The sequence below is a fragment of the Lissotriton helveticus genome, chromosome 2_1 (genome assembly GCF_964261635.1).
Source record: "Lissotriton helveticus chromosome 2_1, aLisHel1.1, whole genome shotgun sequence".
Taxonomy (NCBI): domain Eukaryota; kingdom Metazoa; phylum Chordata; class Amphibia; order Caudata; family Salamandridae; genus Lissotriton; species Lissotriton helveticus.
Window position 1 is genome coordinate 1,853,258,755 of NC_136059.1, and position 16,663 is coordinate 1,853,275,417.

Here is a 16,663-nt window from a genome sequence, read left to right on the forward strand (position 1 = left end):
GTTCCTTATCTGTAATTGCTTTCTGTTGCAGTGTAATTTTTTTTAACAGGACCTTTTTGGCATACTTGTAGCTATTCTCTGAGCCTGCTGTGAGGGTCAGAGCATGGTCATAGAATAGTTGCAAGTAGGCAACTGAACTCTGGAAGGGGCCCTCAGGAAGCACTAAAGGGAATGGTTACTAATGATAAGATTGAACTTTTGCACCTGCTGAGTGCTTTCAGTTTTGCCAAAAATCGTTTTTCTGCCATTTCACGCAATTCGCGGGGTGCGAATTCGCACGAGATCGATTTCGGAAGCCGCGAATTTGTGCGAATATACGATTTGTTTTTTTGCGGCGTGTTAGTTCGCGTGATTTTTTGCGTTTTCGCAAGCCGCTTGCAGCGCAACATTGCGAAGTTACCCTAGCGGTCGTACATGGGCGCGGCCATCTTGTTTGCGTGACGTATTTCCGTTTCCAGGCGCTATGTGTAATCTCGCAAAGTGTGCGGCTCGCTAGTACAAGTTTGCGTGTGCTCGCAGGGGAAATCTCGCGCGAACTTACCCACGCGGTCGTGAACGGGCGCGGCCATCTTCTTTTTCATTCATTGCTATGGTTCTGGGCATGCTTTCTGTATCCTCTGTCAATCTCTGCCATCCTTTGCTTGTTTGAAGTTTTTTTTAATCTATTTTACTTATTATCTATCCCTCTATTTTTCTAGCTCTATATTTTTGTGTTTTCCGCTACTTTTGGTTAATTTTAAACTACTTTCTTAAACTCTTTTCTTTTCTTCTTCCCTATTCTATTTCTTATTTATTATTTACCTTCCTTTCTGCCCAGACCATGGTAAAGGGAGCCGGGAAGCAGCCCGAGAAGGGTTTGAACCCGAGTGCACGCGCCATTGAGCCCGGAGCCTGTGTGTATGAGCGGACGCCCTATCACTCAGGACGAAGTGATTCAGACACTTATGACAAGAGGACGTTTAAATCATCGTGCCTCCAGTTGATATATATGTTATTTGACGCTAGGACTGTCGTGTTCATATTCGTCTTGAGAAAGACCCGCCGCGACCAACAAATTGGCGCTTTACAGGGTCGAAACATCGACATTTCCCTACAGGCCCCACAACTCTAGAACTCCATTGAATTAAAAGAAATTAAAAGAGTTCAGGAAGTTTATAATAAAAGGGAGGCCATTGTAAATTAAGAATATTGTAAATGTGTATATTTGTGTTTGAATGTATTAATTTTGTATATATTCACATGTGATCACCATTCACTGTTTTCACTGTTTTGCACTATATTGTAGATATTGACAGTCGTCATATAGAAAGGTTTTTTGTACAAATGTGACTTATACAAAAAATATATAAAGAGAACATATAGTCACGTAAAAGGCTTTTCTTCTTTCATGTAGTGTGAGAAATTGTCTTTTGTTTTCAGAAGGGGTTTGAGCTGTTGTTGTTGTGTTTTCTTTAGTTTGTTTTTTTAAATAATCAAGGTAAACTCAGAGGTTTATGACAAAGAAATTGTTGTCCGTACCCGACAGAACCGATTTTGTTTGAACGAGAAGGGGAAGGGTCCTGCACCCCGTGCCAGGCTCCCGTGCGGGCGTTTGAGGGGGGAGCTAGTGATGCCACGGGAGATCTTTAGCGCGGAGGAGGTGGCCGCACTAGTGTTTTATGTCCAGCGCCGCCTCCCCAGGACCATCATGGCAGGCGGCAAGATCGCTAGCGGCTACGGGCTCCGGGAGCGCCGGAAGCGGTGGGAGAAGGTGTGCCGGGCCATGTTTCAACACTCTCGGGTCCGGCGCACCTACAACCAGGCCACCCACCGTTGGACGGATCTCCTGGACCGGGAACGCGCCTTGATCGACCTGCTCGGCATCGAGATCCCCGGGCTTGGTGAGTAGTAGTAGCTAGCTATTTCATCACTACTCTGTTTTCTCCTGCTCTGTGTGTTCTTATATTGCAAAATTTTGTTTTTTACCAAGAGCAATAATGCTGCCGATTACATTGTAGGTAAATTATATTTCAAAATCTTCTGTGCATTTCAGGTGCACTGCTCTCCTTCTCAGTAGCGTTGCTACTATGCCTATTTGTTTTCGATTTTGTGTTCATTTCATTGGCCTGAGAAATTATGTCTGAGTGTAGTTTAAAGAACTGCGTAATGCTAGACACTAAGGGTCAGATTTCCAATTACCGGCGCATCCCTGCAAAGTAGCAGTGATGCGCCAGTAATTGTGCGCCACGCCACCACCACCCATGGTGCGCCGTATTTACAATGCGGCGCACCATGGGCCCAAAACGTCACCGAAGCGTTACGCATCTGTGCCGTAAAGGCGGCGCATTGCTGGAGTTGCGTCGCAACGATGGCGCAGCTCCAGCAATGCTCTGGGGTGCCCTATCTCCCCAATGCTGCGTGAAGCCGTACGTCTGCTTCAAGCAGGCGCAGGGTTTGAGTCACGCATCATTGTCCTAAAAGTGACTGATTGAAATTTTGTAGATTTCCCTCAGCCACTTTTAGGATGCGTTCCTGTGCAGGAACGCCCTCCCTTGCGCCGGAACGCCCCCTGATGGCGCAGGGCTTTACAACGTGATGCATCTCCCATATGCGTCACGTTGTTAATATATAAAGTCATGCAACAATGGAGCAAAAGAGCCGCAAGGGGCTTGTAAATCTGCCCCTACAGACTCAAGTCCAGTCCTTCCTTTGTACACCTGGCAATAAGAAGAAATAGTGATGGTGGATTGATAGTTTGAGTATTTTAATGACTGGTTAATGTAGTAGGAAACTTTTTAGTGTTGTCGCTGATCTGCAATCACAATGGAGTTTGTCTGTCACTTCGCGTGCTGCGGACTGCTGCCTGCCAGTCAAAGGTGAACCTTTTTAGTAGTTTGTTTATTGAGTTACATAACTTTCCAAGTCGACGGTCCGCAAATCAAGCAATACTAATATCGTAGTAGACCACATGAGATAGGTCATATATCCCGTGGAATAGTTGTCTATTTGCTATTTCGCCAAAATATTTTGTTATTGTTCTTTTGAAATGTTTGATTTGGTTGACAACAATCATCCATGTTTTCGGGTCTTTCTTTCTTTTATGTTGTACATCAGCTCCCCCCAGGGGCAAGAGGACAGAGGAGGAGGGATAACGGCTGCTGCTGCTGTTCAAGGCCAGGATCGGTCAGGCGAGGGCTCCTTTGCTGGCCCCGGTAAGTTTTAATTTTAATATAGAGTACCTATTTTATTTTTTCCTAGCGTTCCTCATTCGATTTTTTCTAAATCGTCTTTGATCTTCTTGTAGACTGTATCTAAATTCTTATCCTGCCTCTACTATGACTCCCTGTGGTATTACTAGATTATTATTATTAGTCTGTCTGTGTAGCTAACTAAGATTGCACATTTGGCAAAAGGTGTTAAACGAAACTCCCATTCTAGTCAGCAATAGCTCTATGCACTGAGTGCAGTCCTCTGGGATTGTCCATAATGTCTTTTCAAGTCTTCTAAATGTTTATGCTTTGACAATTACCAACAATAAAAAGGTGAATGACCACCAAGAAAGAATAAGATACTACTTTACTTATGGTTTGGATAGGAGGAACAATCCATACTACTACTGTTGCAGGGACAAATCTGCACAAACAGAACTATGGACACTAAATAGTGCATTGTTTATCAATTATAATAGGCGCCGGTAGACTTTCCACATACCTCAGTGATATCAGACTTTGAAGAACCCCCAATCTCCTTACTGACTAGATAGTGTGGCAGAGTCATTTAGCTCCCGAATTCATCGATGATTGATCCCCAATGATGATTATCCAACACAGGACAAGAGTACGGAGTCAGAGTCCAGAAGTGTCAGAGGCACGGACTCATGCTTGGAAATTGCAAAACCTTTCGCTCATTCACTGTTTTTTTTTTTCTTTTTTTTTTTTATCCTCATTTACCCCTCCTCACCCTTTTGTCTTACGATAGCGCCCTAGGGTGTATTCATCTCATATAATAGGACATTTTGCTCTCTTAGGTGAGGGTACACACCCTTAAACCGGCCCACGTGAGGCATATTTCCACCGAGATTTCGGAGAGACTTAATCATTGGACTTTCTTCTACCCTTGCCTTTACAATTTCACCCGTATCCTTCACCCATAACAATTTAAAAAAGGAATCCAAAATCTGTATCTCTTCTCATGCTGGCCGACCATGTCCAGCTTTGCTACAACTCTCATAGCTCTTGACCAAAAACCACAGAGTCTATTTAAGTTTTAAAGATTTATTAAAAGTAAAAATATTTATTAAAATCAAGCTTGTCATAAAACATAAATGGTTGATTAAAAATGGGAAAGTGCTTAGTCATTTATTTCACACATTTATTGTGGGCGAGCCGAGCCCTCACCTGGTTTGAACTTTATTTTTTCTTTTTGGTGCTGAATCGTTGGTCACTCCGTCCTAGTGATGATGATTTGTTCTTAGAAGTGAAGCTTCTGTCTGTTATGAGAAAAATGGTGCGTGTTAAAAAGCAAGCATTCATCAGTTGTGCCAAAAAGTGCAGCAAGACAACACCCTTCACTGGAAAAAGGGACATTTTTACTTTAGAGTAGACAGTCACAAATTATTAGATTGGTTTCTGTATTCACATTTCTTCATTCCTAGACAAAATACTAGTGAGTGGTGTATGTCTATGACATCTAACATTCTTAAATGTACTTTGTAGGTGGAACATCTGGTGCTGGGCCCAGCGCGGAGGTGGAGGAGGACACTTCTGGGGAGGAGGCGGTGCAAGTGCCGGACGAAACTGCTGTGCGGGTTGCCACGGTAGAGGCGGGCAGTGGTAAGCTCTTATATTCCTTACTTATTGAGATTGCAGACTGCATAGTGTGTTCTCTGCACACGTGTAGTATATATGTTCTACAGTTAAGTTACTATACTGTTAAGCAGACTTTCAAATTTAGAACAAAGTTTTTATCAACCAGGTCGTAGCCTCCTCTAAATTTACTTCAACTCAGTGGTGCATTTTTTTTCGAGAATCCAAATCAGATCTGAGATTAACTTGATGGATGGGATGAACGAAAAGCGAAAGAAGGGTGTAAGTAAGTGTGGAAGGACGAGCAAGTTAAAAGTAATGATGACTGACAAAGAAGAATGATACGTGTTTGATTGGGGCCCGAGGTGGCTGCGAAGGAATATGATGCATGGCTGGGTGAAGGATGAAGCAAGGATGGGTGGAAGGAGAACAGCCTGGGTGGGTGAAACAGAAACTCTATGTGTGCGCAATATATGCTTTGGTTGAAATTGAAATGCAAGTCAAGCACGGATGTATGGCGTGCGGTTTCCCAAATAAAATGAAAAAGGTTGTTTTCCCGTGAGAAAACGTAAGGTTTGTCCAGATGAGAGACTTGAGGAAGAATGATTGACATATAGTTTGAATGGATGGATGCCTGGATCATGGTACTCTTAGATAGCATATGTTTATCTAGAGAGAGTAGACGGTCACTGGATGAACTAAGTGTTACTTTGAAGAGCATGTAACACCGCACCCGCACGTCCGTCCCAGTGTAGGAAAGGCAAGGAAAAGAAGTTGTAATTTTGTCCGAATACTACCATGAATAGTAGCAGTAGTTTGTATTGCAAGCACAGCATATATCTGGCTATTACGATGGCCACTCACTACCTCTGTTAATAAGTTTAGTAGAACTCGGTCATTCATGTGTGGATGTATCACACTGTTCACTCAATAAAAAGCAAAGCACCTAAAATCATCCCATATGTAAGCAAATACAGACCATGTGCAGTGATAGATAATCAGATTATTTATCTTCTCCATTTTCCTTTTCTAGCATTCATTGGCACTGTAGGGTGAAAGTTAAATTAATTAAGTAGTAGCCCTTGTAACAGAGTATTCTCAGTGCCACCCGTAATAGAAAAGTAAGAGCATCACCACCTGCATGTACTGGACTGGTACAGTAACGCAAGTCGGTCTCACTCATCATGGCGGGCGTCTGTTTTTCTCGGGTGTAAGTTGACTGCGCTGGCATTATGCCGGCTTGCAGAAGTTAACGTACCAATTTTGCTAAACGAGAGAGAAGAACAAGAATAAGACTGGTGTACTGTCATAGTCGACTCTAATGGAGTGAGTCCATAGTGCTCGTAGAATTGATTCCTTAAACTCCCACTAATGTTAGAGCTAGGATGAAGAAGTGGGAGGTTAGATAGATACTGGCAACAATAGTTATGTACTGCGCTTGCAAGTTGCTAGTTCTACTGTGAAACAACTTTCTGCTGAATCATTTTGTGTTAATCTTAAAGAGCATTTGTTACAGACTATGTCTTTCTTTCTTCATATAGATGCTCCTTCCAAACCAACATGGAAGGAGCTGGCTAAAAGGGCCCGGGAACGGAGGCTGGAGGCCACTGTCGCCGTATATCAGCGGCTGGTGGCCCAGGAGGAGGGGGACACGCAGAGTACGTCGACAACATCCACGGCGACACCTGCATCCTCCTCCGCGCTCCCCGGGTCAGCCAGTCAGCGCAGCAGGTCTCCAGCGGTACGGAGCCGGGGTACCGCAGCCACCCGCCACCGCCGAGCAGCAAAGAAATCAGCTGCCCCCCACAGCAGGTGCAAGGCACGCCTGCACCGCCTTTCACTGAGGGTGTCCTACCTCGAGCAGGAGCTCCTCAACACCAAAACCCTGCTCGAGACCCTCCGCAAGGAGCATGCCGACCTGGCCCGAAAAGTCCACAGCAACCAGCAGTAGGAAGAGACTGTCCCTTGCCCCTTTTTTAAAGACTTCTGGGGGGTGGGAATTGGGAGTTGGGTTTTCTACTTTTTTGGACTTAGTTTTCACTGATATTCGTTGGAGTTTGGGAGGGGGGTGGGTCGGGTCTTGCGGGAGATTATTTATGTTAGGGATGCCGCTCGCAGTCGGTTTTCTGGGATACTGCCTTATCTCGCAAGGATTGAAGTCTGCTGCCTTTGCTACCTTTGCTGGTGATCGTGCCTGGAGTATTTAGACAGCTTGGGACCGGGACTGCGAGGCCCACCAGGCAGTGCGATATCCATACTGCGCAGACCTGCCGCCTCTTCCTGTGTCTCCTCCCCTCTGCTGCTTGTCCTGCCTGCTTGCCTTCAAAACATGACTCGCGGCCCCCGCTCCGCGGGTTCCGCTCGCAGTCGGTTTTCTGGGATACTGCCTTATCTCGCAAGGATTGAAGTCTGCTGCCTTTGCTACCTTTGCTGGTGATCGTGCCTGGAGTTTTTAGACAGCTTGGGACCGGGACTGCGAGGCCCACCAGGCAGTGCGATATCCATACTGCGCACACCTGCCGCCTCTTCCCATGTCTCCTCCCCTTCAGCTTGCCTCCAGTATTTTAGGCGGCCCTACAGCGCGTCAGCGGGACGCAGCTCGGGACGAAGCCCGGACAAAGGGTGGACAGTCTGAGACAGTCCGAAACTGACCGTGACTGGACTGGGCCAGGATTCTTATTTTGTCCCCCGTGTCCTTCTCCCGTGGAGCCTTGTTAGTAAGATTTACCGTTTCTAACACCCCCAAGTATCATTTATGTTGGTCTGTCTTGTTATTTGCTAATTACTGGCTTATTTGAGCTCTCTGTGTAACTGGGGTACTATTCTATTGAGTGTAATATGTCTAAACAGAAGACATCTTCAGCCTCCAACACCATGGATAACTACCTAGTACAAGTAGTTAGTAAAATAAATAGTTCGAGAAGGATATCCCTGGGCTTGAGCTCCACTCCCTTAATCCCTACATTGAATTCCTCGCTAGATTCAAATATGGTCGAAGTTCCGATACAGGTACATTGCAGTGACTCCCCTGATAATGTTTTTACTCTGGAAGATAATCTTGACCAAACCACCTCAACTGCTATTAATTTGGTTAACGAGTCCCTAGATTAACCTAATATGACCCCTGTAAAATCCCTCCCCTGCGCCTCCCCCTGTAACTAGAGCAGTAAGAACATGTAGAAAGGGCCAGATTAAACGTGGGGGGTTACGTTCTAGTAGGAAAAGGATTGTGTCCCCTCCTAAACCCATACCCACAATTGAGACAAATGGGGAGTTAGGTAGGAAGGTGTTACTGGAGGATGACCAAATCAAAATACTTGTGAATATGATTGATTCTAAGATCAGGAATGCTGTTAAACCGCTGTTAGCCAAAATTGCCCATTTAACAATAGAGGTAAATAGGCTATGGGGCATCATAAATCAGATAGAGGAAAAGGTGGCCAATATACCAACCCCAGCCGTAAGCAGACCCGACCCCATAGCTAGTATACCAGATGTAGAGACAGAGGGCAGGGATAAAACTACCCCCATTGTGCAAACGCCCCATCAATTTGAACCCAATACTAACCAGGGAACTAATATCGAAGCTCTCCGACCTAAACTTATGAACACAGGCACCGAGAAAGCCCGGTTCAATTAATTGTAGAGGCTTCCCCCTTAGTTTTGGTTCTGGCCAATGAACCCTTCCTAAAGCCGGGTCAAGTGGAATCTACAGCCTCTTTGATTAGCAAAGCCTTTCACTGGCTATCTAACAACATGGTGATAACCCCTTGGGGTAAACAACAATTAGCTGAAGAAATCACCATGGCAAGAAGGGTAGAATGGATAGGGAATGGCGTAAAAAAACTTCAAGGGTGACTGTGTAGTTTTGCATTTCCTAAAGCCAGAAGTTCTTCCCGAGGTTTTGAGGAACATTCTTCCCCCACAACGTAGGAGCACAGACATCATTCCATTAACTCTGGATTTTTTCTATCAGCGTAGTAAAATAGGGAATCCAAGTATCTTAAAGACCAAATGGAATCTGGTGTCCCACAAGTGGGGTAGAGTCCCCCAACCTAGTGAATGGGAAATCAATCTTGAAAATGGGTTTGGGGCACTGTCAGACTTGAATGAGTGTGATTGACTCAAACAGCCTGACAGAGTTGTGTCTAACGAATCAGCTGAGTTAAAAAATGTAGACACTCCCATAGAGAAGGACCTTCGTCTGATGCACGCTATCCCCTCATTCCCGGGGAAAATGACAGAGGAAATATCTGCTCTAAACAGTAGTATTAAGAACAGATATTTGGAGACACAGCCAAACCCCCCAATGGTAGAACCATGTCCTGTTCCTGATCTAGTTGCATCTGAGTTTCAACACACACGTCATCATAACACCAATATTAATTTAGATATAGGGCTGGGGGATGATTCACAAAGCTCTTTTCTACCTTATGCCCCCTTAGATGTAGAGGGAATAGTAGAGCCAGGGTTGTCTTTTCTTTCCTGGAACATTGCTGGTATTTCAAATAAGCTGACATCACCGGAATGGTGCACATTTATAGATCAGTTTGATATCCTACTGTTCCAAGAAACATGGTCTGTGACCCCAATATATCATCTAGGCTACCTTAATTTCCACATTCCAGCCATAAAAAACCCCAAGGGTCGACCGGTAGGGGGCTTTTTACTCTACGTTACCGGCATAGTTCACCTGTTCACTAGACGCTGCAGGACCTTGAGGGAGAACCAGCATACTCCTCGCCGCACCCGCTACGCGGGTGCCGCTTCGCGCAGGTGTGCGCAGTGTATCATTCACCGGGACACAGGAGCAGCAAGGCGGAGGTAAGGGGTAGAGGCTCGGCGGGGCTGCGAGCGTGCGGGGACTCCAGCATCCAGGAGTCCCTGCGAGACCACGGAGACAGCATCCGGTCCGCTCTCCCCGCTGGCCCGCCCCCGTCCGCCTGAGGCTGTTAAAGGCGACTCCCACCACTACCTGTTGGGGCTTTTTACTCTACGTTACCGGCATAGTTCACCTGTTCACTAGACGCTGCAGGACCTTGAGGGAGAACCAGCATACTCCTCGCCGCACCCGCTACGCGGGTGACGCTTCGCGCAGGTGTGCGCAGTGTATCATTCACCGGGACACAGGAGCAGCAAGGCGGAGGTATGGGGTAGAGGCTCGGCGGGGCTGCGAGCGTGCGGGGACTCCAGCATCCAGGAGTCCCTGCAAGACCACGGAGACAGCATCCGGTCCGCTCTCCCCGCTGGCCCGCCCCCCGTCCGCCTGAGGCTGTTAAAGGCGACTCCCACCACTACCTGTTGGGGCTTTTTACTCTACGTTACCGGCATAGTTCACCTGTTCACTAGACGCTGCAGGACCTTGAGGGAGAACCAGCATACTCCTCGCCGCACCCGCTACGCGGGTGCCGCTTCGCGCAGGTGTGCGCAGTGTATCATTCACCGGGACACAGGAGCAGCAAGGCGGAGGTAAGGGGTAGAGGCTCGGCGGGGCTGCGAGCGTGCGGGGACTCCAGCATCCAGGAGTCCCTGCGAGACCACAGAGACAGCATCCGGTCCGCTCTCCCCGCTGGCCCGCCCCCCGTCCGCCTGAGGCTGTTAAAGGCGACTCCCACCACTACCTGTTGGGGCTTTTTACTCTACGTTACCGGCATAGTTCACCTGTTCACTAGACGCTGCAGGACCTTGAGGGAGAACCAGCATACTCCTCGCCGCACCCGCTACGCGGGTGCCGCTTCGCGCAGGTGTGCGCAGTGTATCATTCACCGGGACACAGGAGCAGCAAGGCGGAGGTAAGGGGTAGAGGCTCGGCGGGGCTGCGAGCGTGCGGGGACTCCAGCATCCAGGAGTCCCTGCGAGACCACGGAGACAGCATCCGGTCCGCTCTCCCCACTGGCCCACCCCCCGTCCGCCTGAGGCTGTTAAAGGCGACTCCCACCACTACCTGTTGGGGCTTTTTACTCTACGTTACCGGCATAGTTCACCTGTTCACTAGACGCTGCAGGACCTTGAGGGAGAACCAGCATACTCCTCGCCGCACCCGCTATGCGGGTGCCGCTTCGCGCAGGTGTGCGCAGTGTATCATTCACCGGGACACAGGAGCAGCAAGGCGGAGGTAAGGGGTAGAGGCTCGGCGGGGCTGCGAGCGTGCGGGGACTCCAGCATCCAGGAGTCCCTGCGAGACCACGGAGACAGCATCCGGTCCGCTCTCCCCGCTGGCCCGCCCACCGCCCACCACGCCGCCTCCTATATTATACAATTAGACTCCCGCAGCGCGGGACGCAGCCCGGGGCGAAGACCGGGCTAAGAGCGGGCTGTTTGAGGCCGTTCGAGGTCAGAGAGGACTGGACTGGCCCACCCTCTTTCGCCCATTTCTCACCATTGACTAAACTGGGTTTTAACTTGTGATCTCTTGTATTTTTAGGAGGTTTACCCTGGTCTCTGTTCCTGTCCAATCATGTGCACCAGGTTAACTCGTAGCAAGACCGTCAAGGGAGGTCCATCAATTAGTGGCCCTATGGATGATTTCATCACTCGTACTAATTTTGCGATTGACCAAGAAATTTCCAAACTTCAGACTCGTGTCTCTCTAGAATTGGCTGCCGCAAGAAGATTATCCGAGGTTATTGCGGTCTCTAAAAAATCCTCACTGGGCCACATAGCTACTGCAGTTACCCCGGAGCGACCAGCTATCTCCAATTGTCTAGTCTTGCAGGCAGAAGTCCATCAGGCTCCGATTCTACAACCTCCTTCTCCAGCCCCAGGGCCAGTTGTCGAGGCAGGTGATCTGAATCTGCCTGTGATGTCTTCCATGCAGAATGTTAGTTTTAATTTTCCCACCCCGGTAATTCTAAAGTCACATAATGGCAAACAGGATGCCAGCCCTAACTTCCCCGCCCCAGTAATTTTTAACTCATCTAAAATCAATATTAGTAAGGGAAAACTACCTAAAAGGAAAAGGATTTCCCGGCATACTTACTATCGTAAGAAGGCAAGGGTTGCGGGGGCTCAACAATTGAAATTGCCCAGTGTTTTACCACCGAATGTAACAGAAGGGACTATCCCCAGGGAACAGTCACAGCGAGAGGGGGTCATCGAAGGGACAGATCCTGCTTCTACCATTAATACTGCAGAGGACGGGGGCATACATGATGAGGGTCGGGAAGGGAAGGATGGGGAATTTATAGGTATAGTTTGGGAAACACTCAAGAAACTTCTTTCTCCCCTTGCTCTTAGACTCTCATGCATCGAAAACAACTTGCTGGAGATGGAAAAAAGCATTATTGCTTTGGCCACTCTTGGCTTGAGAAGTCTTGAAAACCAGGGCTTCGGGGTAGAGGATCCAACACCACAAGCGCCACATCTTCCTCCCCCTGTACCAGCGCCTGTACGTCCGGTTCCCAAGCCGCGAACCTTGGGTGCGAATCAAACCACTACTGTTCCTAAACCTAAGGTACCCACTCGTCCCTCCCCCCAACCATCCTTAAAGCCTAATATAGGCCCTCCACCCAGACCTCTCCCTAGTGAAGCTCGCCACCAGCAGTTTCGGGCCCTCCTGCCAAGAATAATTTTAGAGGGGGCTATATTGATCTTCCCCCAGAGGCCAACGATTATGTGGCTGTTTTGACGGGCGTCTCTCAGATCGAAAACGGTCATTACGAGAACCATTGGTCCCTAAAGAATAAAACAATGCACTGGCTCAATGCGAACCGTCCAATCCCCAACGGCCGGAAGAGCAGAGTCCTGATGGTGCGTCGTGTCCCCTGGGTGGGCCCCACAAAGAAAACCACGGTTGGGGACTGCATAGTGGTGACCTTTGAGGACCCACATACAGCACACCACATTTGCTCTTGCCCCACTGGTGAAGATTCTCGTGTTATACCCAGGCCTTTGTCTTTTTTCTATCCACCACCTCCCAAACACACACGGGAAGATGATTGGTCCCTGGTACAGCGTCACGCATGGAGGAGCCACCCTTTTAACTATCAAGATCCTTTTGCGTGCTGGAATGGCCTTTCTACCTCGAATAGGTTTGGTGGTCTTGAGGAGGTAGACTGACTTGCAAGGCATCCTACCATTAAAGTAGTGGCAAAGGCCTCCTTATCCCAGGCCCTAGGGTCTATTGATAGTCTCCCTTCACCGACTGTTCCTAGTCTTACCACCTACCCAGTTCTGGAGGGAATTCTACACGCTTCGTCTATAGAGGAGGGATTGTCCACTTCAACCTCCCCAGAATCCTATGTTGCAGTCCACTCGTTGGTCTCACCCCCTATGACTCTTTTGTTACCTACTCAGAATCCTCTCTTAGATGAGAACTCAACTGGTGTTATAATGGCTTCCAACCAACAGCAGACCATGCCTCCGCAAAGGTTAAACATAGCGGCTGTAGGACCGGTTACCCTTGCACGCATCCCGGCTGGTGTTGTTAATTCGCCAAGGCTGCCTACCCCAGGCGATCCTCTGTTAAAAATCTTAAGTTGGAATGTGGCAGGACTTGCCCGCAATTTCGACATCCCTGAGTGGAATGTTTTTTGGACTCCTATAACATCTGCCTTTTGCAAGAAACCTGGTGCCTTGAACCCAGGCACAGAGTGGGATTTACAACCTACTTTGTCCCAGCTTCCCAACAACTTGGTTGCAAAGGTCGCCCGTCCGGCGGCCTTTTAATATGGGTTAGCATCGCACTAGGTCTAAGCGTAAGCCAAAAGTCCACTCATTCCCCAGACCTCCAGAGGATATCTATACGCTGCCAAGGGGGAAGGAAGCTAGAGGTTTTCAATCTCTATCTAAGGGGGGTTAGGGGTGGGGCATCATCGCTACCTACCACAGGATTAAATGGTGAATTAAGAGCATGTAGCACTGACTCCTATGTGCTCCTTGCAGGCGACTTTAATTGTTGTTTTGAGCCACTGGCGAGGGAGGACATTCTTGACTCATGGGATGAGGATATAAGGAGAGGCATCCCTATTCTGACCTTAGATCCAATTCGAAAATGGACTTAGAGTACAATAGACATCAACGCACTCTGTATGGAACATGATCTGAGACCAGCCAATGGTCGATCTAAATCCGACCCTATGGGTGCCCACACCTACAACAGAATGGGATACACCTCCAGAATAGACTACACCATGTTGAACTACAACCTGTGGCCATTCCTGCAAGACATGGAAGTCATAGCATCCTGTGATAGTGACCACAACCCCCTATCCCTAACCCTCATCCCGCCTTGGCATATCAGGAAGCCAGCTAAGTCTGCCCATCTGTGGAAAACATCCCACGAAGTTGTTCCCTCCAACTGTGGCAGGCGTTTGAAATGGGCTAAAGCAGCAATGGATGAGGAAAGGATGGCACAAGCAGGGTCAATAATGACAGCGGTGGGTCTACGCCTTGAACTAATATCGCAGCCGTTTTAACGATATTTACAGAAACTACTGCTGCATTAAGTGATCTGTTTATTATTCCCCGTACCAGTGTGAGGTTCCCAGTGAAAGGTGCTTCTAAGTCAAGAGACAAGTGGTATTCTACTGAATGTCGGGCTGCTAAGGGGGAACTCATTTCTGCAGTGAAGACCAAGGACACAGCCAACATTAGATCTGCGAGGCAATTTTACAAAAAATCTTTGGCTAAGGCCAAGGAGGCCCACGATTATAACTTTTGGAGGGAGCTATCGGAGGCGAGCTCTATGAAAGACTCCAAGGGGTTTTGGGATCTATTGAGAGCTAGGAACAAGCCTATCGATCTACAACTTACCTGTAACATTCCTGGTGACGTTTGGTTTGTTCATTTTTCCAAGCTTTACTCTGTCCCACTGGGTGAACCCCAATCAAGTAAGGGTCCCTTGATCAATTCCCCAGCCACTACCACAACTAATGACTGTCCCTTTAGTATTAAGGAAGTAGAAAGGGCGATTAAGTGTATTGTATCCAATAAGGCTGCAGGCCCAGATGGAATTCCGGGTGATTTGTTGAAGATAAACCCACTACTGTGGAGTAGATTAATCGCTTCACTTTTGAATGCAGCTGTCCTGGGAGCCCCTCTCCCTGACTCCTGGCGGGGCGCAGAGGTCGTCCCTATTTTTAAGAAAGGCTGTCGGGACGACCCAGGTAATTATCGCCCAATTAGCCTGCTTGATTCAACCCAAAAAGTTGCGGGCAAAGTGGTATTGGGCAGGATCTTGCAGTGGGTGGAGGAAAATCAGGTTCTGTCAGATTTCCAGGCGGGTTTTAGATCAGGGACAGGCACTATTGAGCAGACATTCCGCTTCTTAATGTTATATTGGAAAGTGGTCGTACTGGGGGGAGGCAGCTTGTGTCTAGTCTTTATAGACCTGCGAACTGCTTTCGACCTGGTCCCGCGGGCCCAATTGTGGAAAGTCCTAGACGGGTTGGGTATACCCGCCTATTTATTGGCCCTGCTTATCAAGTTCCACGAAAGCAACTTTGCCCAGATCAGATAGGGTCTCCAGGGGGAAAAAACATCTCGCATCCCTGTAGATAGGGGCGTCCGCCAGGGTTGTGTGCTTGCCCCCACTCTGTTCTCTCTTTATGTGAACGGAGTGGTGGAGCATCTTCTTCAGCAACCATCTGATGCACCTTCCCTGGCCGGTAGGAAAATACCGACGCTCCTATTTGCCGATGACACCCTTCTGATCTCAAAATCTCCATCTGGCATCCAAAAGTTGCTTTCTAGATTCAAGGGCTTCTGCGACAACAGGGGCCTGTCTATAAATATAAGCAAGACCAAATTCCTTGTCATTAACCCCCCTAGGAAATCTGTCTTCCCCCCTGCTCTGGACTTTGTTCCACTCGAAAGAGTCAAAGAGTTTGACTACTTGGGTATACGACTCTGCGACACTATGAGTTGGAAGGCACACCACCAAAAGGTGTTTCTGACCCATAAGAGGGTTGCAGGGGCTCTGCTTAAAGAACAACGTGCCTCATCTCTTAAACCCATTGGGGCACTTCTGGATATCTACAGGGCAAGGGTGGTGAGTGCAGCTTTGTATGGCGCGGAACTGTGGGGAGTACAGAGTTGACTCCTTAACATCCCTCGAAAATAACTTTCATAAAGATCTTATGAAGTTACCCCACAGTACCCCTACACTCCCCCTCTTGCTTGATGCAGGCACACACCCAATAGGTGAGCAAGCTAGGCTTCGTCCCCTCTTATTGTGGGCAAGGATATGGAATGTTCCAGAATTGTGCAGCTATGCCGACGCCCTACGAGAACTTCTATCCTCATCGAGTTGGCATAAGGTAACCTGGCTCAGGGAGGTTAAGCGGCTCCTCTATGAATTGGGTCTAGGCGACGCTTGGGTCAACAGAACAGCTCCTCCTAAGCAATCGCTGAAGAAGGTTTATTGGTTATGGGTGGCTAATGCGGGAAGGTGTAACCCAAACCTTTGTAAATCTGCTGCTCAGTTCATTTTAATTAAGGAGCTCCCATATAGAGAATCTTACCTGGACTTGATCCACAACCCTGGAGACAGATCATTGTATTTTAAATTCAGGGTGGGAGTCCTCCCCGTGGGGCTGTTTACCTCCACCTGGAAACCACCATTGCAAACCATTCCTTACTGCCCCTTTTGTGTCTTAAAGGTAGAGTCTATTGCCCATTTGCTGTTCGAGTGTCATGCGTATGCGGCCCCCAGGTCTAGATGGCTTAAGCCACTATGTAGGAGCTTGGGTACCAGATCACACTTGGAAGCCCTACGCATTCTATGTTCTGATGCCCGACGCTTTTTTGCCTGCTGTATGGCAAAATTCTTGGGTTGGGTTTGGCGAATAAGGACTGCAAAGAAGCTATTAATTCAGTAAAGTCCTCCCTGCCTGCATGAGTCTTATGATCCGGCTAAATACCTATCCATGTAAAGCCTA